Below are 25,125 nucleotides of genomic sequence, written 5' to 3'. Positions count from 1 at the left end.
CGGGGACAGGGAAAAGCCCGCAGGCATCTGCAAGGACTGCCCCCACAGGTCATTGGTAAGGAAATTCTTTGTTGGCCGCCCATAAACAAGGACATGCCAGTTGTCACTTCGGGTCAGCTGGCTAAGCCTACCTCCTAGAACTGCAGTCTGATTCCACACCAGTAACGTCGGTTACAGGTTTAGCTTCCCAGGTGCCGAAGAGGACAGGGTGAGACCAATTATTCCTCCACCCATTCTGAGATGTCTGCATAATCCCTTCTTCCTTTCCTCTCTTCTCTGCCAACGGTCTCTTCTTCTTAGGTGAAAGGTAGACTTACTGGGCACTAATGGAAGTCTCAGAGAGGTGCAAGCATTTGCCTCGCTGCCTACCCCCTTCTCCCTACACGCCTTCTCCCCTTTAAAGCAATGTCTGAATCCTGAGCCTCCTGCAACCTCTTCAGAGAGCACAGACAGGCCTGCATGGACATTTCTGGGACTGGGGTTTTTCTTGGGAGCGCCCTCAAGCGACTGATCGAGACTCTCGCCTCAGTCTCAGTTTGGGTTATGGGACACCTTCCCCACCGCCTCCAGCCCACAGTGGGTCCCCCTCCCCCGACACCCTGGCTGTGCACCTGGAGCCCTGGCCCAGCTCCTCCTGCTGCGCCGCGTGTGTCCTGTCTCAGCAAGGCTCAGGTCCTGAGGCCAGGCTGGGTGCTCCCCCCCATAGACCCCTCGGTGCCCAGTGCGGGGCTCCAGCAGGTGCACAGTGAACACACGGTGACTTGGCTTCTGTAGCAGCCGCACGCTCGGCCTCCTCACCGTGGGCAGAGCTCAGGCTCGGGGGCCCCTCTGGGGCAGAGGGCCCCTGGCGGGCAGGGCGAACGGTCCTCCAGCCGGCTGTTTCCTGCCCGGGAGCTGTAGGTGCCTGGGGGGCAGGGGAACTGGGTCCCCCACTTCGTCCCTGTTTCAGAGAGGAAAGGGGATCTGAGGAAGGAAGGGGGTGTCAGACCCGTGTCATCCGGCACATCAGCTCCTCACCCACTCCCTGGAGACAGTTCCCTAGTAGAGGCCACTGGGGACGGGGCAGGTGGCAGGACCCAGCCTGTAGGAGGCTGCACTTTGTCTGGGCTGAGACTCCGAGGAACCCCCAGTCAGGATGCCAGGGGCTGACCCATCCCCTCAGGGCTCTCCCTCCTGGCACTCGCCTGCGACCTCGCCCGGCCAGAGCCTGGCCCCACTTACCTTGTGGGCGGTAATGCCCAGCCCTGCACGTCCCTGAGGGCTCCCGGGCTCCACCAACACAGAACCAGGCCCTGGGGCAGGGCGCACACTCCTTGCTCGAGGTCAATCCCGTCTGGTTACTCCAGGTGCCTGGGGGACACTGGAACTGGGTCGGCTCCTTGGTGCCCCGGGTGCAATAATGGCCGGCTGAGCAGGGGATGGGGGGCCTATCCGGGCCCCCAGTTCCTGCAAACACAGCCCTAAACTAGGCCTGGAGGCTGCTGCCCTCTCCAGCCACAGCCCTGGCAGGTGGTGGGGATGTGGCTGTGGCCCAGCTCTGGGGTGGGGGCACCTGGGTTAGCAGCCCCCAAGGCCATCCCCCCGAGCAGCAGGGTGGGGACTCACAGTGGTCTTTATGGTCCCATCTCTTGGGCTCCCATGGGAGGGGCGTGGTGTCCTTTGTGGAGAACAAAGGGGCTGTGAGCCAGGGTCTGTTTTCCTGCCTCCCTGCCCTGGGATGGAGCTGGCTCTTCTGCAGGCAGAGAGGCCACCAGTCCCCTCATCACTCACCCCCAGGACAGGACAGGCCCTTGGGGCAGGTCTCACACTGCGACGGCTCGGAGAGGTCACTGCGGGTGCTGAAGGTCCCGGGAGGGCAGGTGTGGAAGGCGTCCTGGGGACTGAAGGAGCCTGCAGGGCGCACATACCTACGACAGCCAGGGAGTCGCTGCCTGGTGCCCACCAGGAGAGCCCAGCATCCTGGAGAGTCCTGGCGCCATCCCACCGGGCCCACGGCCTGCTGTGTGGCTCTGCATGGTAACCCGGCCTCTCTGAGCTCACTTCCCCATGGACAAAGCCAGGATGACAGCTCCCCAAATGCCTCCTGGGCATGGGGACCTGACACAGTGCTGGGCCTCAGTGCCCCAGGGGCAAGTCCTGCAGCCCCAGGCTGGCTGAGATCAAGCCCTCCCCAAATCCCAAGGTGGTTAGAGGCTTGGAGAAGGCTCACCTTCACCAGGGTCTGACCCCCTGAGGGAGGTTGTCGGGGGACTCTGGAGGAATGGCAGGCACTCACCCTGGTGCACAGGCTGCGTGTGGCTGCGTCAGCCCCGCCAGGGTGCACGCTGTGCCTGCTGGGCACAGACGGGGTGCAGGCTGTGGCTTGGGCCTGGCCTGGGTGGGATTCGAATGTGTCCGGCTGGCATGGGATTGGGCGGGTAGCTCGGCTGGGGCAGAAGTGTCCCGCAGGGCACCGCAGACACAGGCCAAGAACTGGGGAGAGAGTAGTCCTCGCCCTGAAGGGAAGCAGCCAGAAGAGAAGCGGCAAACACTCCCCAGGCCCCCAGGCCTGGGCACGCCTGACCCTCTAGAGCAGCCAGGCCCTGTCCCCGCCCAGGGGCTGGTGGCCACACTGCTGGCCCCGCGCCTCTGTGCTTCCTGCTGCCACCTGTGGGGCTTTCCCACGGCCCCACCCAGCAGCACAGCGCTAACTACACAAGCCCCCATCTTCCACTCCATAAAACGGGGATCACAGCAGTGCCACCCCCAGGCTCACAGTCAGGAGGGAACACTTCACTGCCCAGCGTGCCAGGCCTCTGCACAGCGCTGAGCACACGGCAAGCACCAAGAAGTGCCAGTCTTATGCCACCGCACCCTGGGAGAAGACAACTTCATGTCCTGCCTCACCCCAGGCCTGCATCCACTCGCCCCCGCAGGCCTGCTCCTGTCCCGGGCCCCTGCTGTGTCCAGGAAAACTGCTGCTGTGGCTTCGCTCTCCAGCAGGGAGCCCTGGGCTCCTGGTAGGGCAGCTGGTGTCTGACAGCAGGGGTGCGACAGCCTGGCCCCTCACTCTCCCACTCCCGGGACCTGCAGAGGACACGGACCCTCCCTACCCAGGACTGTCTCCCCTGAGCCTTGGTCCCGGCCTCCAGAACTAGCCGTGGGGTGGGGGCTGGCCCTGGCCCTGGCCTTGGCCTTGGTGTGCCTAGGAGGCGTCAGTGTTGGGTGGGGAGCAGGCTCTGCACAGCTCTGAGGAAGGACCCAAGGGGCTGGTGGCCCTAGAACTTCAGGGAAAAGTGGCTGAAAGAACCCATCACAGAAACCTGTTTCCTGGGACCATTTACCCAGGACTAGCCCTGTCCCTGGGTCCTAGAACTGGGTGAAGTGGAAGCTCTGAGGTGTTGTCCCTGGTGCCTCTTTCTCCTTCCCAGGCCTCTCTGCAGCAGTGACAGGCACTCCATCTTACAGCCGACTAATCACTCTGTCTTTCGCAGGCCTAACTGCGTGCTCGCTTAAGAATCACAGGAACTGGCCTTGAGCAGTCAACTATAGAACTGAGACGTGGGACCCCCCCCTGCAGGCAAATGCTGAGCAGTAACCAGCAATTCCGCTGCGACCGCAGGTGCACAGACCCAGCGTGTCAGAGCCGGGTGGGGCCTCGAAAGCCACCGCACCACGGCGAGTACATGGGGCCCAGAGCTGTCGCGGGCTGTGGCCAGTGGGAGGAGGAGACGCTGGTGGCTGCACTGCTTCCCTGGAGGACGAGGTCTTCACCTACCAGTGGCCTTCAGAGCCGTCACTGACAGTGAGCAGTGTGGGGATCACAGACAGCAGGGGACCTTTCTGGGCAGGGAGACGGGCGTGGGGGCGGTGAGTCCTAACGTGGGCAGGGAGCAGAGGCCTGGTGCCCACCCTCTGGTGGGACATTGGGGCACACACAGCTCCCCACGCACACCACTGTCCCCGAGGGCTGTGGCCTGCCTGGAGCCCAACAGCTGGCTGAGGGCAGAGGGTCCCTGCCGGCCCCTCACAGCCCCACGCCGGGGCACAGGGCGAGGAGGGACGAGTCCTGCCCTGGCTCAGAGGATGGCAAAGCCCTGCAGTGCCTTGACACCTGGGCTCTAGTCCTGGCTTTGCTGCCAACCAGGTGTGTGGTCTCAGGTGAGCAGTGGGCTTCCTGAGCCTCCGTCTCTATGTCCACCTCGCGAGGACAAGCTCTCCGTGGCTGCTGGGCTGCGGTTGGTATGACACTCAGGTGGCAGTGCTTTGCCGTCTGCTGTAGTGCATGTGTTAGTGTTGGGGCAGATTCGAGGGAATATTCTGGAAACTGGATGCTCGGACTGGACTAACACACCTTGGGTAACAAAGACAGGTCCCTCTAAGGTGGAGAAGTTGAAGACAACTTGTTACTGAACACTCAGTACGTGCTGGGCTCCGTGCAAGGCCCGTTTCACAGACCGCCCCATCTGATCCCCACAGCACCCCGAGCCGGCGAGTATTACTACCCTTGTGTAAAGATGAGGCTCAGAGAGGTTAAGGAGACTGCTGACACCACGCAGCCTGTAAACGGCAGACTGGGATCTCCCGACCTGGCATTCTCTAAGCCCAGGCTCCTGCCCACTCCCAGGAAAGGCTCCGTGTACCTACCAACCCTCCCGTTCTTCACTTTAAAATTGCTCATTTCTTTGTCCCCAGATCCTCGGCACTCGGGATTCCCGGCTGCTGCCTCCCTCTGTCTCTACTGAAGGTCTGTGTTGAAGCATCCCGGCTGCCTTTGAACCTCCTGTGGCTGCCATTGAACCTCCTGTGCAGGTCCTGGTGTTCCCAGCTGAGACCAGAGAATGTGGAGGTCCCAGGGCTGGGGCCTGAGGGGCCTGGATGCACCCTGGGTGTGGCTGTCCTGGGGTTCACCCCCTTCCTGGTGCCCAAGTGTATCCATTTCTTTCTATTTGGTAAAAAGAATTCCTGGGATTTTATATAATTGTCTTTAATTCTAGACAAGAATTGGCAATTAGAACTCAGTCAGCAGAGGGGCAAGTGAGGCCGGGAGCCCAGTCAGCCTGGCCAGTGTGAGCACCTGGGGGCAGATCTGGGGGGCCACCCGAGGAGCGAGGCCTCCAGAGAACACAAAGACCCAGCCAGCTGCCTGTCAGAACCCCAAAGCCAGGGACGTCTTCAGACTCGTTTCTGGAACTCAGACCTGGCCTGGTGCTCAGAGCTCTCCACCGTCCCCACGGAGGGCAGCGGGGGCTGTGGGCAGCTGGCTGACTGCGTCTTCAACTTTCCTCTGGATCTCTCCTGCATGCTGGCTTTCATGGCGGCAGTAATGCGATCTGGCTCCCACGCCACACAGAGAGAGAACACTGGTGAGCTACGGCAGATGTCCTGGGGGCCAATGGCTTTTTGTTAGGGTAACTCTCCTATAAGTCAAGAATCTCCGAACCCTGTCCACTTGGGAAGCAGCAGCTCAGTTCCCTTCTGAGCTCTTGATGAGTGGGCTGTGATTTCAGAGGTGGACAGTGAGGATCAGAGAAGGACCTCGCCTGCTTCAAGTCAAAAGGCCACGGTGGTGGTGGTGATGATGCTGGCAGGTACCGGTGGTGGTGACATGGTGGTTAGCATGGAGGGCTGAAGCGCACGGGAGAAGAGGGTAAGATGCCTGGGCAGGTGCCAGTCAAGAGGTTTCTCTGTCTACAGATTCATCGTATCAGGACTCGGGCGAGTCTTTTCCTCAGTCACTTCACCTTAAATGGGAAACTGACCATCACAAATGAATCACGTGTTCTTGTCCACCACTGGAACAAGAGCAGGCATTCCCTGACATTCGTGCCTCTGACCCCCAGAGATGAACATGAACAAGGAGAGAGGTAGCGTGAGAAAGGGGAGAGGGGAACAAGAGAGAGAACAGAGAGGAATGGGTTAGAGGGGGAAGAGAGGAGAGAGGACAGAAATCTGACTTGTCCAGAGGGGTTTCCACACATTCACTGTCACTTGCCTTGGAAGGTCTTTGTCATCCCAGATGGTCAGTTCTAGGTGCCCCTCCTTCCTGGGGAGGGCCGGTTTCATGCATTTCTGCTAAAGGGTTGGGGAGGTGGCGGGGAAGCTGCAATAATGGAGGCTGCTGCCCTCTCCTGGTGTCTGCTCTGAGCAGTGAGGCCCTGCATGCCCAGGTGGCCCAGAGCAGCGAGGAGAGAGCCAGGGAGGGGGGCTCTGCAGAAGCCGGTGCAGCGCTCGGGGAGTGTGTAGTTGCAAAGCTCCTTCCTTCAAGGCAGACCCTGTGCCAACCCCAGGGGCCACCTTCAGAACCTGCTGCCCACACAGCAAGGCAGAAACAGAAGGTGCCTGGGGAGGGCTGGTCATCTGTGGGTGACGGCTGTCCTCTGCTGGTCACCGTGGTCAAGTGGCAGACACAGGTGGAACCTGACAGAGGCTGCAAAGATGAGCAGGATTTACAGGGCAGGTGGTTGGGGCCCAGGAACTGCCCTTTAGCTTGTGGTCTGTCTGGCACCTTCGAGGATTCTTTTAGTGGCGCTTTCATTCTCACATGTGATATTTCAGCACATCGTCCTCCCCATTATTGTGGGGTGGGGGCTGCTTCCCTCCTGACTTCCCCTCAGCCTCCCTCTCTCAGGGCCCAGGGGCTCACCTTACCCCCCAACTCTGACAGAGCCCTGTCGTCCCCTCCCCCCACATGCATCCTCCATGGCACTGGCTGCAGATGGTGGCTTCCTGTAATCAGTCCTCTTTTAGATTAAGAATTGCTGGGTTATTTTTTCTGCATGAATGTTTCATAACAGAAAGCCCAAAGTGAAGGGTGCCCCACCCTTCCCTCTAACAGGCCAGACACAGGGGTAACGCCTACAATCCCAGCACTTCCAGCGCCTGAGGCAGGAGGATCACTAGAACACAGGAGTTCCAGGCTGCAGTGAGCTATGATCGCACCGCTGTACTCCAGCCTGGGCCACCGAGGGGGACCCTGTCTCTAAAAACAAACAAACACCATTATTTCTTATGGCTGAGTAATACTCCATGGTGTACATATACCACGTTTTACTCATTCACTCATGAATTGATGGACATTGGGGTTGTTTCCACATCTTTGCAATTGTGAATTGTGCTGCTATAAACATTCGGGTACAGGTGTCTTTTTTATAGAATGACTTTTGTTCTTTTGGGTAGATGCCCATTAATGGTATTGCTGGATCGAATGGTAGGTCTACTTGAATCTGTTTAAGGTATCTCCATAATGCTTTCCACAGGGGTTGCACTAGTTTGCATTCACACCAGCAGTGTATGAGTGTTCCTGTCTCTCTGCATCCACGCCAACATGTGTTGTTTTGGGACTTTTTGATAAAGGCCATTCTCACTGGAGTTAAGTGATATCTCACTGTGGTTTTGATTTGCATTTCCCTGATGATTAGAGATGTTGAGCATTTTTTCATGTATTTGTTAGCCATTTTATATCTTCTTTTGAAAATAGAATCCCTTTTGTTCTCCTGGAGAGAGTTGGAACTCGTTCTATTAAGTGAAGTATCTCAAGAATGGAAAAATAAGCACCACATGTACTCACCAGCAAATTGGTTTCCCTGATCATCACCTAAGTGCACATGTCAGAATAACACCAATTGGGTTTCGGACTGAGGAGGGGGGGTGGGGGGAGGGATGGGTGTATACCTACATGATGAGTGCGATGTGCACTGTCTGGGGAATGGACACGCTTGAAGCTCTGACTCGGGGTGATGGGCAAGACATGGGCAATATATATAACCTGAACTTTTGTACCCCCATGGTAAGCTGAAATAAAAAAAAAATAAAAAATACAAACAAACAAACAAACAAACAATCTGACCCCTCTAGGTTGGATCCCTGGGTTGGCATTTGAGATCCTGCTCCTATACCCCTGACTTCCCAGGACTCCCTGAGAACAGCACTCGGTACCTCCCCAAGGCTGAGTCCTGACAATCTGCTCATCCTCACTTCTCTGGCTCAGTAGTTGTCCTACCACTTGCTCAGGCCTAGGCTGAAATTTTGAAGTTTTGCTCTTTCCTCCCTCTGGGCCTCACCCCAGCCCTCAGTGGGCCCTGGCCTACAGCCACTCCCACCGTCCTGAGCCCACCCTCGTGCCCCACTGCTCCCCCAGCACAGTGGCCCAGACCCCGTCCTCTGTTTCCTGACCGCCCCGAGTACCCTCCTGACTGTTCTGCATCCGCCCATTCTCGCTGACTTAAAACATGTTTCCTCACCGTGGCCATGCCAGTCTTTTAATAATATAGAGGGTGTCATGTCCCATCCCTCTCAAACCGTTCAAAGCCTTCTGATTGCACCTGGGATCAATACAAACACCCTGTGAGGGTGCGTGGACTGATGTCTGCTCCCCCAGCAGGCCCAGCCTCCTTCCTCTCTGGCCCGCTGCTCCCTGACACTCCAGCACCTTCCATGGGTTAAGATCCTCTCCACTGTTCTTTGCCAAAAACAACACCCTCCTCGGGTTTCTGCAGCTGAGTCCTTCCCTTCCTTCTGACTTTAGCTTAGATGTCACCTTCTCAAAGTGATGTTTCCTGATCACTCTTTCTAGGTAGGATATGCTTTGGCTATAAACCCCTGGAAAGCAATACTATATTCGTCTCATCCTGCACAATGTGTCTGTGCCTCGCCAATCCCTGGAATGTGGAGGACACTCACACACATAGGGGATGAATGTGCCCTTGTGGGTGTGTCAGAGACCTTCCCAGTGTGGGTGGCACGTTTCCATGTGGACATCTTGCTGCCAGCACCTGTGAGGTTACAATGACTCTAAGACAGTGTCAGAACTGCCATTGCCAGTGGTTGGAGTTGAGATCACCTTTGGATCTTTTGAAAAATAACAAAGCCTTGGAAAGAAACATCACCATGCAACTGGGGAGAGATTAAAAGTGGCCCTGGGGAAAGTGGCCTGAAGCACAGGATGTCCCAGAGGCAGAGCCCTGGGACCCAGCCAGCAGAACCTTCACCACCATCACTGTTAACCTTTCTTGGGTGCTTCTCTGTGCCAAGCAGTTTGCCAAGGACTCTTACACATCAGCATTTTTTCCTTCGTGTGTCCCCGAATAGGGAGCTATACTTTTGCTGAGAAAATAATTCCTGCCATAATAGGCACAGTGATCTCCACCCTTAAGGAAGGGACATTGCTTAATAAGCTCACAGTTCAGGGGGCCTAAAGGGCCTGCATTGAAATTCCGCCCTGACACTTTTGTTGCAGGTTCCTCACCTGCAAAATGTGGAGAGTACATTTCTCTGGAATTGTTGGAGGATTCGTTCATTCAGTCAGTCAACCATTTCTTCAGTGAGCTCTGTGCTAGGGGCTGGGACCACAGCAGGGAGGAAGCAGACAGTGTGCCCTTGTAAGGAACAAAGGAAGCACACACAGGGGCACAGAGCATGGCTGGTAAACACTCCCTTCTGTCCTCCTGGGAGTCTCATAAAAAGAGGGTGCCATGGAGTGGGTTTCAACCACTAAAATGTGAGTAACGCTAATGTGATGCCACCCCAGGAAAAAGCTGACGTGCTCTGAGCTCCTGGCATCCTCAGAAGAATTGCGGTGCTAACGCAGAGACCCTGGAGAAAGACAATGAGATGCTCCGCGGAGACCAGGAGCTGCTGATTTACATTTACAATGTAAATGCTACGTGTATCGTTGTTATACTTCATTGTTTAGGACATAATGACAAGAAAAAAGTCTGCCCATGTTTAGTACAGAAAAAGAAAAAACGTGTTTTTATGAGAAGTCTCTTAAGTGGAACAGAAAATTTTTTCTTCAGTACTTCTGATTTGAAGTCGGTTGAACCTACAGAGGAGAAGCCCAGGGATACAGAGGGCTGACTGTGAGGATAAGGGGATGCAGTTTGTAACTGTCAAAGAATGGAGTCTCAGCTGTATGAAGGGAATGAATTGAATGAATCTCATTATGTTGGGATTGGTGTCAACATTAACTCATGGTTTTTAAAGTACAGATGGATAATATAAAAATAGCACAATGTCGGTGTGTATTCATGTGTGTATTTGTGGCTCTGTCCAACTGAGAAGCCCAGAACAAGGTTCCTCGTACTCTGCACTGTTGACATTGGGGCCTGATAACTCCCTGTTGGGAGATGTCCTGTGCACTGCAGGATGGCTATCAGCATCCCTGACCTCTACCGTGAAATGCCAGTAGCACCTGCCTCCCAAGTTGTGACAACCAAGGATGTCCCCAGATATTACCAAAAGTCCCCTGGGAGGCAAAGTTGCCCAGGCGAGCACCCGTGTCCTAGGTGCGGTGGCAGCCCAGCAGCAGCGAGACACACAGCACTCAGGTGTTGCTCTCGAAACTCACGGGTTCCAGCCACTGGCTCCAGGGTTGGATGCAGGGAAGTGAAACATAAATCTGGAGCTTGTGACATCAGAAAGTAAAGATAGGCTCAAATAACCATGGAAACGTGTAAATAGCACACAGGAAGCTGGTTTAAAGAGCTCCCACTGGTCAACCCTGAGACAATTTAAACACTGGAATAAATAATGGTAACAGATTATAACTCCTTGAATAAAATAATAAACTATGAGTCAGACAGAAATATATACAGAGAGAGATGATAGATAGATAGACAGATAGAGACAGATGATGGAAGATAGAGGAGAAGAGAGAGGGTTTCTTTACAGAAGAATGAGTGCCATTAATGAATATGGAAGAAAGGCTGAAGTTAGAACAACTTAGCAGTCATGATAACAATTGATTCAGGTGAGAATTCTCATTGTGTGCTAAAGCTAGAAAGTGAAAGTGTGATAAGAAGTAGGATACATACATGTTTCCAAAGCATTGCTGCATGAAACACCAACGCTAAGGAAAAGGAGGAACTCTGCAGTGGAGCAAGCTGGCAGGCGCCATCTGATCCCGACATCACAGCGTCTATCAGCAAGAGGACAGAGGACGTTGCGGCCTCCTGGTGAGACACACCGATGGACACAACATCACTCTGCAATGTTCCTGCCAGGAATACACAGCCCGAACCCAATCCACTGACCCGCCCAGCTGAGCACCTGCTAGGAAACGAGTGCCCTCACTTAAAAGAACTTTCAAATTTAAAAATGATATTCATAAGCTTCTCAGTTGCCTAACATTTTATAAATTCTGAAAGAAAAAGAGGCGATTTAAAAAGTCACAGAATTAAAGCTACTACCAAATGTTAAAAGTCTCACTTTTCAGAAAGACCCAAAACAATTCCATGGCCACATCAGTCTGCGGGTACACATAGCTACTTAAAATCACCCTCAAAGTATTTTGCTTCCAAAAGTTCTGAAATTTAATATATGACCAGGCAGAGTGAATAGAGACACAATGGAATATTCTTGATCACAGGTGAAGCTTTTCATGTGAAAGCCTGAACGATTTGCTTTAGCATATAGGATATTACTGTTTCTTCTTATTCATAGTTGTAATTACATTTTTTCTTATTTGTCATATCAAATCTTAATATAACTTTTTCTCTCATCTCTGCCACTTCACCTCAATGAATCTTCTTGACTGTGTCTTTCAGTTTCCTAATAAATGACCTGCTATATTCATTATCGTGACAATAACAATAACCATTATTAACTATTCACTCACACGACATTAGATATTTTGGGAAAGTGCTATTTTCACATGGGTTATTTTTGTGATCTTTATAGCAGCATAAATGTGACAATGGTTCTCTTTGACATTGAAAATCTCATGATCTCATGCAGAATTCTTTCCGTTTGTCTACAGCTAATCAACAATGTTATTTGCATTCTCTTAAAGCAATAGCATTAAAAATACCCGTTCTACATCTACGTCCCAGACCAGTTGAATCAAATCTACAGAACTCAAATTTATTTTATGAAAAGTTCCCCACATTTGCTGTGATTTTTTTTTTCAATACATGGATTCAGTCTAGGTCAGCTGCTCCCCCTGGAAGAGTCAATTTTATCTAGCCCAGCATTGAACGTTTTCCTTAAAGAAGTGTTTTATACTGGGAGTAATGGACCAAAGAATATAAAAAAGGGTTTGAGAGTGTTATTGATGGAAAATAGTTAATAGTTATTTTAGTAAAACGCAGGCATCAGCCTTTTGTCATTATAGCCTCTAAGAAATGCAAATTAGAGGACATTCAGTTGATGCTAATAACAATTCATTGATTTCTTATACCCCTTAATTTGAAGTTCTACAGTCTAAACCGAATTAAGTAGACTGAAATTACAAAATCTCAACCTCCTGGAATCCTGCTTCAGATGATCAGTAGTCCACACATCATGAGGCCATTAGAGGTTGACATCTAGGATATGTCATTCAAGTACCAGCATGGGTATATGGCAGCTGTTAGATGTTGAACTCATTTTTTTGTTATGAAATATGTTCAGTTTAAGAAAAAATGCTCAAGTCTTGCTGACAAAAAAATCAGTATGCATCAATATAATGAGAGTCTTGGAGACATCCAAAATCCAAAAACATGCCACGAATTGAAACCCTGTGCAAAGACTAAAGGAAAAAACTAGCGTTGCTGTGGTTACACTGCCCTCTAGTGTTAAGGTGACTGGTGTTTACACCGAACTTCGTTTGCCTTTTTCAGATCAGCATTTTCATGACCCACTTGTCCAACTACGGGAACGACCGGCTGGGCTTATACACGTTTGTGAATCTGGCCAACTTCGTGCAGAGCTGGACCAACCTGCGACTGCAGACTCTGCCCCCGATGCAGCTGGCCCACAAGTGCTTTGAGCTGTTTCCTGATCAGAAAGGCCCTCTCTGGCAGGTAAGGTGGGTCCAGTGACTGGTGTAAATAATCAAATACAGACACCTCTTTGATAGTTCTGTGACATAATCCAGATGTGAAAAGGAAAGGCATCTGAGAAACAGCTGTACATGTTTGAAACGTTAGTGCATTTGAGGCAGTGCTGCTTCCTGGATTGTAGTCTCGCATTATCGCTACACGGTGAGCCAGATTCTCTGTTCTCGCCCATCAGAAGTGTTTGCGTTTTGAAAGCTCAGTGAGGGATGCAGTGACTGTAACTCTCAATCGGGAGTGAGAGATCGATTTCAGGTGGCAACAGCTCAAGAGTAGAAGGTGGCGAGGGGGCAGGTGGCCGGCTGGGTGGCCTGGAACACATCCCCATGTCCCTAATGGCTCTGAGAAGGGTTCAGAAGTGACTTCTGCCTTCTGAAACATGGGGTACACCAGCAGCCACAGGACGTGGGCAGCTTCAAAAGTATTAATGGGGACTACTTGGACATGGGGGTGAGTGTTTCATAGGAAAATCCCTGAGCTTCCTAAGAGAGAATGAACGCCACACTAATAGGACACGCTCAAACTGTTCTAGGAGTAACTCACAGGAGTAACTCACATTTCAAAGCATAGACTCGTGGCATAGAATTGCAGGAAACTACTTTGAATTTCAGCTGTCAGCTCCCTGATCTGTGGAAACTAGTAATTTTAGCAAACGGTTACATGGTGCTGACTATGTGTCAAGACTGGGCACTGGACATGTGTTATCTGATTTACTCCTCACAACTTCCCTGTGTGGTAGGTACAGTTATTATTTGCATTTTAGAGATGAGGAAACTGAGGCACAGAAAGGCTGAGTCAGTTATGCAAGGTCACACGGCTAGTGTGTCACAAGGTAGAGTCGGTTCTAGGCCCGTCCGGCTCCAGAGGCTGTGCTGCTAATCCCTGTGCCAAATGGTGCCAGAGTTCCAGCCCCCACTGCTGCTGAAACAGTCACAGTCTTGAGCAGCAGAGCCCAGTAAATCTCACAGACCGAGGCTGTGGTCAGCTCTGAACTCGACAGTCAGCTCGCCCAGGCTTTGAACTGTGTGCTCGTTACCTCCTGAGCTCGGATCGGCAGCTCCGAGAAGAAAGTGGCTGCACGTCTAGCAGATTAAGGCCGGTGGTTGGTGACCTGTGACTGCGTCACTTTTCGGTTGTCATAATAAACCTCTTTTCATCTCCACCACTGCGAAACATCACCATGTTAGCCCCTGAAAAGATATGGAACTTTCCTGCTAATTGAACACCTTATTTTTAAAATGAAATCATTATTATTTCAGGTGACAAGTCTGTAATGATTTTTTTTCAGAACAGCAGCCAAAAAGAATATCCTCACTTTCATCGCAACATCTGCTGCTTATTAAAATAAGCAGGGTTATTTAACTTCACGTTTCCACAGCAGTAATTGAATAGAAATAGAAAACATTCCTGTCTGCCTGCCCATTCCTGAAATCATATTAAAGAATACTGTAATCCTTCCCCCTTTTCCGTGTAATACTTACTTTGCAGTTAAAACAAAGGGTGTTCTCGGTACGTCTTGCACGGTGGGAGTTGGTGTGAAGTGTTATAGACCAAAAGCAGAATCCCTAAAGTAGTAATTCACCTTTATTGTTACCCTTTTGCTAAAATTTAGCACTTTTTAGCATCATACTCTTGTAAAGTTACATTTTTAGATACGCATTTAGGGACCTCTGAAGGCAGCTGAAAGGAACATGCTGTCTCTTTGGTTTTATTATGGCCAGATGTCTTTCCCTTTGGAGCACAGCAGGAAAGCTCAAGGTTACTTAGAATAAAAATATGACACCTTATATTTCAGTTATTTATTGAATACTGGGGATGTATCTTCTTTTAGGTTAGCAGGAAGCAGAGTCTCGGCCCCACAAGCTCAATATTAAAGAAAAAGAAAAGGAAAAAATTAAGACATAGAAACTGCCAATAGCAAAAATATATGTATGAAACAGCAAAATCTATGTATAAAACTCTCAGCGCTATGAGGCTGTTTACCCAGAGTGGAAATATCTCCCCTCCTCCACCTGCTCAGCAGACTCAACTTCTACATGGAGAGGAGTTATTCACAGCTTTGTGATGCCACTTTCGGGCTTTCATTCTTAAAAAAATCAGCGTCATTTTTCCCCCCGTTGTGTCCTAGGATGTCAGTTAAGGGCAGAAGTTGGAAAAGCTGGCACACGGTGGACACACACACACGCAACTCTATCTCTGTATTCTTCTCCCGCTTAGAATCCTTGTGATGACAAACGCCACAGAGACATTTGGTCTAAAGAAAAAACCTGTGATCGCTTACCAAAATTCCTGGTAATAGGACCTCAGAAAACTGGTGAGAACTTTTTGTGTTATGATTAACTAAACAGTGTAAAAATCTTGATAAACAGACGAGTTCTTGTCACAGTGAGTTAATAAACTTCCTATAAACGCTGATGAATGAATAACATGCTTTTCTCGGACATAATCTTTAGTTAGCTCAATAATGTACTTAAATGTTTGTCAAACTGTTTTTTAAAGTGAAAAGAATTAAATAGATGTCACACAGTTTGACTATCCAGCAGCCAGTTCGGTAGCGTGTTATTTTGTTTCCAAAGGTCTTTTTTGCCCTACATGAATTTCATCTGTGTATTTTTTAATTGAATCTTTAAAATTTTATTTTTTTAATTGACACATAATTGAACATATTTATGGGTTTCATAGTGATGTTTCAATACATATAATGTATAGCAGTCAGATCACAGTAATTAGCACATTCATCATCTAAACATTTATCAGTTCTTTGTGTTGGAAAGATTCAACATCCTCTAGTGATTTCCAGCTGTATATCATGGTTGACTGTAGTCGTCCTACAGCGGTCTAGAGCGCTAGAACGTGTTCCTCCCAGCTAGCTGTAATCTTGTATCCTTTAACAAATCCCTCCCTATCCCGTTTTCCCCCCTTGCCCTTCTCAGCCTCTAGTATCTTCTGTTCTACTTTTTACTTCAGTGAGATCAACTTATTTTTTTACCTTCCACATAGGAATGAGAACATGTGGTCTTTAGCTTTCTGTGCCCAGCATCTTTCACTTAATATAACGAGCTCTGGTTCCATCCATGCTGCCATGAATGACAGGATTTCATTCTTTTTCTGGCTGAATAGTATTGCACTGTGTATATGTACCACAGTTTCTTTACCCATTCATCTGTTGTTAGACACCCGGTGGATTCCACATCTTGACTATCGTAAATAGTGCTACAGTAAACATGGCGGTGCAGATGTCTCTTTGATATACTACTGATTTCCTTTCTTTTGGATAAATGCCTGGTAGTGGGATTTCTGGATCATATGGTAGTTCTATTCGTAATTTTCTGGGGAACCTCCATACTGTTCTCCCCAGTGGCTGTACTAGTTTACATTCCCACCCATGTAAACATGTTCCCATTTCTCCATATCCTCACCAGAATTTGTTACTTTTTGTCTTTTTGTTGATAGCCATCCCAACTGGGATGAGATGATACCTCATTGTGGTTTTGATTTGCATTTCCCTGATGATTAGTGATGATGAGCATTTTTTTCATATATTTGTTGGCCATTTGTATGTCTTTTTTTGAGAAATATCTGTTCAGATCACTGGCCCATTTTGCAATTGGATTGTCTGTTTAGTCTGTTGTTTAAGTTCTCAGTTGTATTTTTTATTTCATTCATTGAATTCTTTGGGTCTAGGATTTCCTTTTTTTTTTTTTTTTTAATATATCTATCTCTGTTGAATTTCTCATTTATATGATGAATTGTTACCCTGATTTTATTGAGTTGTTTATCTGTATTCTTTTGCATCTCACTGAGTTTCCTTAAAAATATTACTTGGAATTCTTTTTCTGCCATTTCATGTATTTCCTTTTGATTAGGATCTGTTATTGGGGAATTATTGTTTTCCTTTGGTGGTGTAATATTTCCTTGCTTTTTCACATTTTACGTGTTCCTATGTTGATCTCTATGCACCTGCTGGAGAAGTCACCTCTTCCAATTTTATGGAGTAGGTTTCATAGGGAAGGACTTTTTCTTATGAATGGGTTTTTAGGTTTTGGTTTGGTGGGGTGCATTGACTTTGGTTCTAAGTGGGTGCAGTAGTTTCTGTGTAGTTTCTTCAGCTGTAATCCACATCAGTGATGTTTGCAAGTGTCTCAGTGGCCTCGGCTAAGAAAGTTTATGGTGGTAGTGGTGTGACTTTGCCAGGGGTGGGCGTGGTGGCCTGTTTCTCAGGTTAGGGGTGCATGTGTGCACATGATGGGTCCGCCATCATGGGGCTGGCTTGCTAGGCTTGGGGCCACAGGGCTTTACTCTACCCAGGGGCGTGAACACACAGTTGCTCAGCCCACCTGGGGACATACCTGCCAGGAGCAGCCTGCAGGGCTGTTTCTCAGACCCAGGATGTGGGCACAGCTGCCCGGCTGGCCTGGGGGTGTGTCTACCAGGGGTTGCCACAAGGCTGCTTCTGAGGCCTGGGATGTGGGCACACGGCTGCTTGCTTGGCCTGGGGCAGCCCAGGGGGCTGTTTCTTAGGTTTGGAACACATTTTCCATAAAAGTAGTTCTCTTAGGTCACCATCTTCCTGATAGAGTGTATCTGTAAACTGTTTCTTACAGAGATGACTATTTTTTTTAAAGTCTAAAAGATGTTTGACAAGCAGAATTCCTAGACATAAACAAAACTTTGTGCCAAGGAAGGTATTTATTCATACCCAGGAGGAATCTTTTTCACTTTTTTTAAATTGGTGTGCAATTTTTCTCTCAAAAACTTCTGTTTCTGTAAGAATTGGTATTAAAATGAAGCCCAGTGGAAGCTTTAAAATGCCAGACATTTATGCTGTTACCTGCATGATAAATTATTAGCAGCTCTTGGATTCTGGCTTCACAGAGAACAGCCGTTTCAATCATATTATTTGCTATGGGGAATAAATACATTCCGTTTCTTCGTCTCTCTAGAAATAACTGAGTAGAATTCTATACAATGTACATAGGGAGTTTAGTCTATTCATTTTTTCCTGAGTCCCATCTGCAGATATCAATCTGAAAACAATAATAAATATGACAAATACTTTTCTTGCCCTTATTTATTTCACTCGTCCTCATCTGTCTCCGGTCAAAAGGCAACTAGGAAAACCTTTAAACCGAAGTGTCCTCAGTGAACTCTCACCGTCATCACAGAACCGTGTCCTTCCGGGTCACAGGTGACAGCTTGGCATGTCAGTTTGCTTCAGAAAGCCCTGAAGGATAGACTTCCTCTCGTGTTGGACTGGATAGACAGGCATTTTCATATGATGACTAGGTGGCAGAATTAGTACTTGTCATCTTAAACTCAACTGGGTTTCCGAATATTGATTACAATTTGGATATGGCGTTTACCTTTGGAAGAGAATTTTTATAGAAATTGATTTTTTCCTAGTTTTATTGAGGTACATTGAAATACAATAGAATTCACCCATTTTAAATGTATAATTTAACGAATTTTGGATATTGTACATAGTTGTATAACCACGACTATTGATACATTCAAGACACAGAACAGCTGTTACCCTAAAAACGTTTCTCCACAGCCCTTCGCAGTCGTCCCCCACCCCACCCCAGGCCTGGCCATAGCCCACCACTTTCTGCCACTGTGATTCCGCCTTTTCTGGAATTTCATGTAAATGGAAGGACATAGTATGTAATCTTTTGTGTTTGACTTCTTTCACTTAGCGCATAATACTTTTGAGATTCATCCACGCTGTCGTGTATATCAATATATTGTGAAATTGATTTTTTTAATTAGACAAAAGTATCTTCTCATATCAGTTATATGAGAATTAAATAGCTTCATTTTAACTACAGTTTTGTCCAAAGTATTTTTCTGGATAGTTTTGCAGAGACTTCTAGTTGTCTGGATATTCAAATATTTCTGCATGTTGAGACTAACAAAAATATAAAAACTGAAGCTTTATTGGATGGTTACTTAAATGTGTGTCTATGATTATGTAGTTGAATTACCACTGAAAAAAATATACATACAGGATGGTTTAGACAGAATTCAGAGACCACAACTTAACAATTTTTTGACCACTGATAACTTATATTATGTCTTTTACTGACTATGCAATTATATTACATCCATATTTTATTTTTGTCTAATTAATTCTGGTCATGGAAGCCTATTAACCAGCCTGAGCAACAGAGCAAGACCCCACTTCTACAAAAAAATAGATAAATTAGCCGGGCATTGTGGCGCATTCATGTGGTCCCAGCTACTCAGGAGGCTGAAGCAGGAGGATCGCTTGGGCCCAGGAGTTTGAGGTTGCTGTTAGCTAGGATGATGCCACTGCATGCTAGCCTGGGTGACAGAGTGAGACCCTGTCTCAAAAAAAGAGGGGGCTGTTAAAAGCAAACAATATAATTTAGTACAATTCTTAAAATTCAGAAAAGAATGTTTTCAGTTGATCTAAAAAAGGAATTAATCTGTTTTCTTTTTTCACATTGTAATAATTATGCTTCTTATTCCCACAGATTTCATCTTTTCAGTTTAAAAAAAGTGCCTTTTGCATTTTTGAATTATATCTCAATTATATACTTAATATATTTATTATAATTATAAATTATATCTTAATGAAGTTATTATTTTTTGAAGTATCTTTCAAATATTCCAATATGGCACTAATTAGGTACTTTCACATGGATTATCTCACTTGACCCTCATAAAACCCTGATAGCTAAGTATTTTCTTCCCCACTAAACAGATGCAAAAACTAAGACTAAAGAGGTTAAATAATTTTTGTTCAAATCCACACAGCTGGTATCAGCAATAAGACTCTTGATCCTAGAATTTACCTGACTCCAAAGAACATGCTCGTTCCAGTGTACTGTAGATTTCAAGTACTAGAGCACATTGTTTCATACTTCTTCTAAGACAGTGATTCCCAAAGGATGGTGATCAGACCAGCAGTTTAAGCATTACCAGAGAACTTGTTAGAAATGCAGATTCTTAGGCCAGACCATAGACCTGCTAAATGAGAAATTCCGGGATAGAGCCCAGCTGTCTGTGTTTTAACAAGCCCTCCAGGTGACTCTGATGTGTGCTGAAGTTTGAGGACCACTGATGCAAGTCAAGCTTGTGAAGAACATTTTTACTTTGTATATCATAGATTCCTACGTTTCATTCTCTGTAGTAATCTATGATTGTAGATAGAGTGTTCGTTCTTTTTTTCTTTTCTTTTCTTTTTTTTTTTTTTGAGACAGAGTCTTACTCTGTTGCCCAGGATAGAGTGCCATGGCATCAGTCTAGTTCACAGCAACCTCAAACTCCTGGGCTCAAGCGATCCTCCTGCCTCAGCCTCCCGGGTAGCTGGGACTACAGGCATGCGCCACCATGCCCGGCTAATTTTTTCTATATATTTTTTAGTTGTCCAGCTAATTTCTTTCTATTTTTAGTAGAGACGGGGTCTCGCTCTTGCTCAGGCTGGTCTTGAACTCCTGACCTCGAGCAATCCTCCTGCCTCGGCCTCCCAGAGTGCTAGGATTACAGGCGTGAGCCTCCGCGCCCAGCCGAGTATTCGTTCTTGAGCTCAGATGTCATCTGGGAACACTGCCTCTTTCATCTTTTAGACAATATTGCTGTTGACAGAGTTACTGTAACTATTTTTCTGTTGTATAGGTACAGTAGATTTCATCATGATACTAGAGAAAGCTTATCAGAGGTATCAGAAAATTCAAAACTTTGTACAAATGGCAACACAGTATTATTATAAGAAAAATTAGAATAATAATTTCTCCAAGTGAGAGAAACAGTATCAGGCCACGTGTGATTACTAGTGCCAGCTACTGATCTGGAATGCAATTAACAGGTCCGCCCCGCAGATTGTATAATAGTGTAAATGACATCAGAGCAGGGAGGTAGAAACCAGAGGGTGTATTTCTCTCTAGGAGTACTGAATACATAGAAATATTTTCATATCATGATCTTATAAACACAGTCACAGTTGCAAGTGCATGATTAAATCTTTAACAAACTGAACCCAAACTGCCTTACTTTTTCTTTAGCAGTCTCACTAAACTGCACCTTTTACCTCCTAAATTAGGTTTACAAAACACTAATTTTATAGTTTATGACGTTGCTCGCTTTTTAAAAAAATCACAATCTTACTCCCAAATAGTCACAGATCTATATGGCTCCCTGGGATATGCCATTCTCTTTCCAATAAAATGCACATTTTATAAAGTATGTCACTAAGGACATACTTTTTTTCAAATTTAGCAATTTAAACAATTTTTGACTACCTTTTATATGCATGTAAGCGCATTCACACTTAAGCAAACTTGTTGAAAGATTCAATTGTCTTGAGTTGAACTGGCTTCCCTGGGCCTCAAGAAGAACTTTATAAGAAAACCCAACTCTCCGTTTGGTAACGTAGTATATGAATATATATGAATGTATACATTTCATTTATATAGGACTTCCTTAACGACAAAATGCCTTCAGGTACACTATGTCTTTGCATCCTCAGAGAAAACCTACAAAATAAGCAAGGCAGGTGATTTCTCATTAAGGAGAGCGGAGATGAAGAGAAGCTAAAAGCCAAGGTCACAGAGCTGAGACCAACGGCCAGGGCTCTCCATCCCCGCCGGGGGCCTCTCCTACCTCTCACCGCGCCCCCATTGTAGAATCTGCTGCTTTTAGAAAGCTCAAGCTCGTTATCTGTTCAGTTTAATTCAAGGAGTACTTATAATGAATCTGATGGGATCACTGTAATAGTTAATTTATTAATGACTGTGAAGTGCTAATGGCAGGAAACTGTTTCTGTGTCATTAATTTCTAAACCTCTGTTTCCTTTCCAGGTACCACTGCTTTGTACTTGTTCCTGGTTATGCATCCTTCCATCCTTAGTAACTCCCCCAGCCCAAAAACCTTTGAGGAGGTACAGTTCTTTAATAGAAATAACTACCACAGGGGGATTGATTGGTAAGATGGGTTATTAGTATAAATCTCAAAGTCTATGTACTGTGCACAGTGTACACGTAGCACTAATATTTAGTAACATATAAGTTTGTAGCCACAAATGTGAGTTACCCTCTGTGCCTTGGAAATTGACTGAATAACCTGGAAGAGCTCAGAAATGACTTATAACAAACTCTTCTCGGGTTACGAAGGGACTTCTTGACTCAAGAGGCCCACGTATAATTTCAGTTGGCATTTATTATCTTTGTTGGTAATTACAGATACGAAATCAGAGAAATAGGATAGTACCCAGGACGTTCATTCTTCTCTACTCACACGAAAACACTTTCATGTCTTTCTCTTCTTGTGCACTTTCCATTAAGTGATGCAATAGCCCAATATATATAATTTTGTATTTTACTTTGATATGCAGGATAAAAACCAAGTAAATAGAACTAGAAATGTGTGTATATTTCATGAATAATCAAAGCTATCAACAATATACAAAATTTAATTTTTTGCCTTTGAGTTGAAATTAAAAATATAGCAACCATCTGAAAAGTTAAAAAGTAAAAATGTCACATATACAGAAAATATAATAATGTAGAAATAGACAGTACAAACTAACATGTTAATCATAAAAGTATCTAGAGGTCTTGCTATTAAGGTATAATACTGGACAGAGAGTGGTATAAAAGTGGAATGCTTATAGTAACTCTAGAGCATAAACATTTTGCATGTATTTTAGCATAAGGAATCACATATGTTAACCTTTGTTGTCAAATTGCATGATCTCAATTTTGTAAGTATCAGCTCCCTCAAAAGTTGCTTGTGAATAGTCCAAATGGAAAGAAAAAGAGATGGACTGAATATAAATCGAGTTTACATTGAGCACCTACTAGGATTTACATATATTCTAATTGTTATATATTTCACTGCCAGTTCTTCAGTACAGGGTTTGATATTGATTAACTGGTGCTAAGTAACAGCTGGGAATATGAAGAAACCGCCAGTGATTTCAGCTACTTTTTGACCGCTGACTCAAATGAGTATGCAATTCATTTTCTCTAAATGTGAGCCTATGTGGGGGGCTTCTAGGTCCCTCCCTGGAAATACGAACCTGAATTCCTTTTGTTTACTTGTTTATTCATCAAACATTTTTCAAGTGCCTACCAGCCAGCAGCAGCCGTGATACAGATACACAGGCAAACCAGAACTGGACCTGCCTTCTCTGAGCCTCTGGGGCCAGGACAGATCGACACACTGTAGGGCCAAGATCCAGACCTGCTTGAGGTCTTCAAAACCTAACTGTTCCAGATATGAAAGACTTTTAGGAAAATGGGGTGGATTTTAGAGGCTAAAACCTATGCCCTTTCTGTGTGTGTGTGGTTTTTGGAGCCTTTTTCAGAGCAAGCAAGCTTGAGACAAGCCTGGACCAAATAGGATGTCGCTAGTGACCAGACACTCAGGATAACCTGAGCACCCCTGGAACCAGTGTGAGCTTCTAAACAAGGACCCTAAATTTCGGCACTTTCTATAAATAGAACGCATACTAGAGCAGGTAGCAGAGCAAATTTTCCAAAAACTTTTGTATAGCTCTTTCCCTCTAAGAGGGTGCCAGAATTACCCATCACCAACAAGGCAATTCCCAGAAAACAGAAAAGGATTTCTTTACTGCTCTGAGTCTCAAGACATCACTTCATTGCACCAGCTAAACTCTGCAATGTGTTGACAATTGGATCCTGCCAGAAGCTTCCTCGTGCGAGGTGACATGATCTGACAGTTGAAAGTCTGTGATTGTCTCATGTGATCTTTCACTCAAAAGAAAACAGCAAGGCCGGGCGAAGTGGCTCACGCCTGTAATCCTAGCACTCTGGGAGGCCAAGGCAGGCAGATCGTTTGAGCTCAGGAGTTCGAGACCAGCCTGAGCAAGAGCGAGACTCTGTCTCTACTAAAAATAGAAAAAAATTATATGGACAACTAAAAATATATATAGAAAAAATCAGCCGGGCATGGTGGCGCATGCGTGTAGTCCCAGCTACTCAGGAGGCTGAGGTGGGAGGATCACTTGAGCCCAGGAGTTTGAGGTTGCTATGAGCTAGGCTGACACCATGGCACTCATCCTAGCCTGGGCAACAGAGCAAGACTCTGACTCAAAAAAAAAGAAAAGAAAAGAAAACAGCACACTGTAAAAAGAAGTCATTGCATGACTGCTAATGACTCTTGTGTTCAGTAATTATTGAACCACCTTGTCTGTGTAGCCCAGAGTCGCAGTGGCTTAGGAATTGGCAGTGGGGGCTGAGGCCATCATTAGAAAATGTAAACATCCCTACGAGTTATATTTTTATAGCCTTTAAAAAAGCCCTTTTCCTCCAAAAGGCATCCCTGAGTGCTTCAGAAATATCTATTATTATGTGCTACGTTAGTTATGTTTGACAACTTTTATAAAGGTGGAACATTAAACAAAATCCTGCATTTCAGCCCTTGAGCCTACAGGGGTCACTGCCTTTACCCCCCTGGTGATGTGAATTTTCACTTAAGGATGCAGGACCTGACCTTGGGATTTCATACCTGGAAATATGTGTATGCTTTTTAGACTTTTCTTACAATTATTCTAAAGAGGGATATAAGTGATTCTAGATGAAAAAAAAATTCAGCAAATAGGCAGTATTTATAGCAGATACGTTCTGCACTTTGACACTATGTGGTTAAACAGAACATCACCACAACACATTAGTGGGAATGAAATTATTCTACTTGCGGTAAACATGTTCGGTTTATCCTCTAACGATGTCTTTGAACTGAACATAGTAGATTAATAATTTGTTTTAATCAAATCTTCTTTTCCAGCACTTACATTTTTCTCTGTACAGTATTTCTGCATTTAGATACATTTTATATAGTTAGGCTGAGTATTGCTTCAGTTTGATCACTCTTTGTCTGCATTTTTGTTATCTCTGTATTGTTCTTGATATTAAACAAAACAAAAAGAAAATGTATTTAGAAAAACATCTTCAAACTCCATTATTAGTGTTCTGGATATTTCCCCCTTGCTAACAAAGAGGGACAAATGCCCCAAGGAGAAGGTTTTTTTGTTTAGGAGACAAATGATATTTGGGGGACAACTTTAACATCTTCAGTCACCAGGATATGAGTATAAACTAGAGTCTTATTTTGAGGAAAATATTCCTGTTCTAGGTATATGGATTTCTTCCCAGTCCCGTCAAATGCCACCACGGACTTCCTGTTTGAGAAGAGTGCCAACTACTTCCACTCCGAGGAAGCCCCTAAAAGAGCAGCCTCTCTGGTCCCCAAAGACAAGATCATCACCATTCTTATCGACCCCTCGGACCAGGACTACTCCTGGTACCAGGTGAGGAAGATACAGGCAGAATCCAACAGGTAGAGG

General features: G+C 46.4%; 1 long non-coding RNA gene across 1 annotated transcript; it reads left to right on the top strand.

Annotated features, from left to right (window-relative positions):
- The first annotated feature begins 15,025 nt into the window (after positions 1-15,025).
- On the top strand, positions 15,026-24,937 carry LOC123627709. The gene is made up of 3 exons (XR_006731460.1): positions 15,026-15,108; positions 21,617-21,696; positions 24,915-24,937. It is a non-coding gene; the product is annotated as an uncharacterized LOC123627709 (long non-coding RNA).
- Positions 24,938-25,125: the final 188 nt, after the last annotated feature.

This window comes from Lemur catta, chromosome 26, assembly GCF_020740605.2.
Source record: "Lemur catta isolate mLemCat1 chromosome 26, mLemCat1.pri, whole genome shotgun sequence".
NCBI classification, from domain to species: Eukaryota; Metazoa; Chordata; class Mammalia; order Primates; family Lemuridae; genus Lemur; species Lemur catta.
Note: the sequence above shows the minus strand (reverse complement) of the source record. Positions and strands in the feature narration are given on the sequence as shown.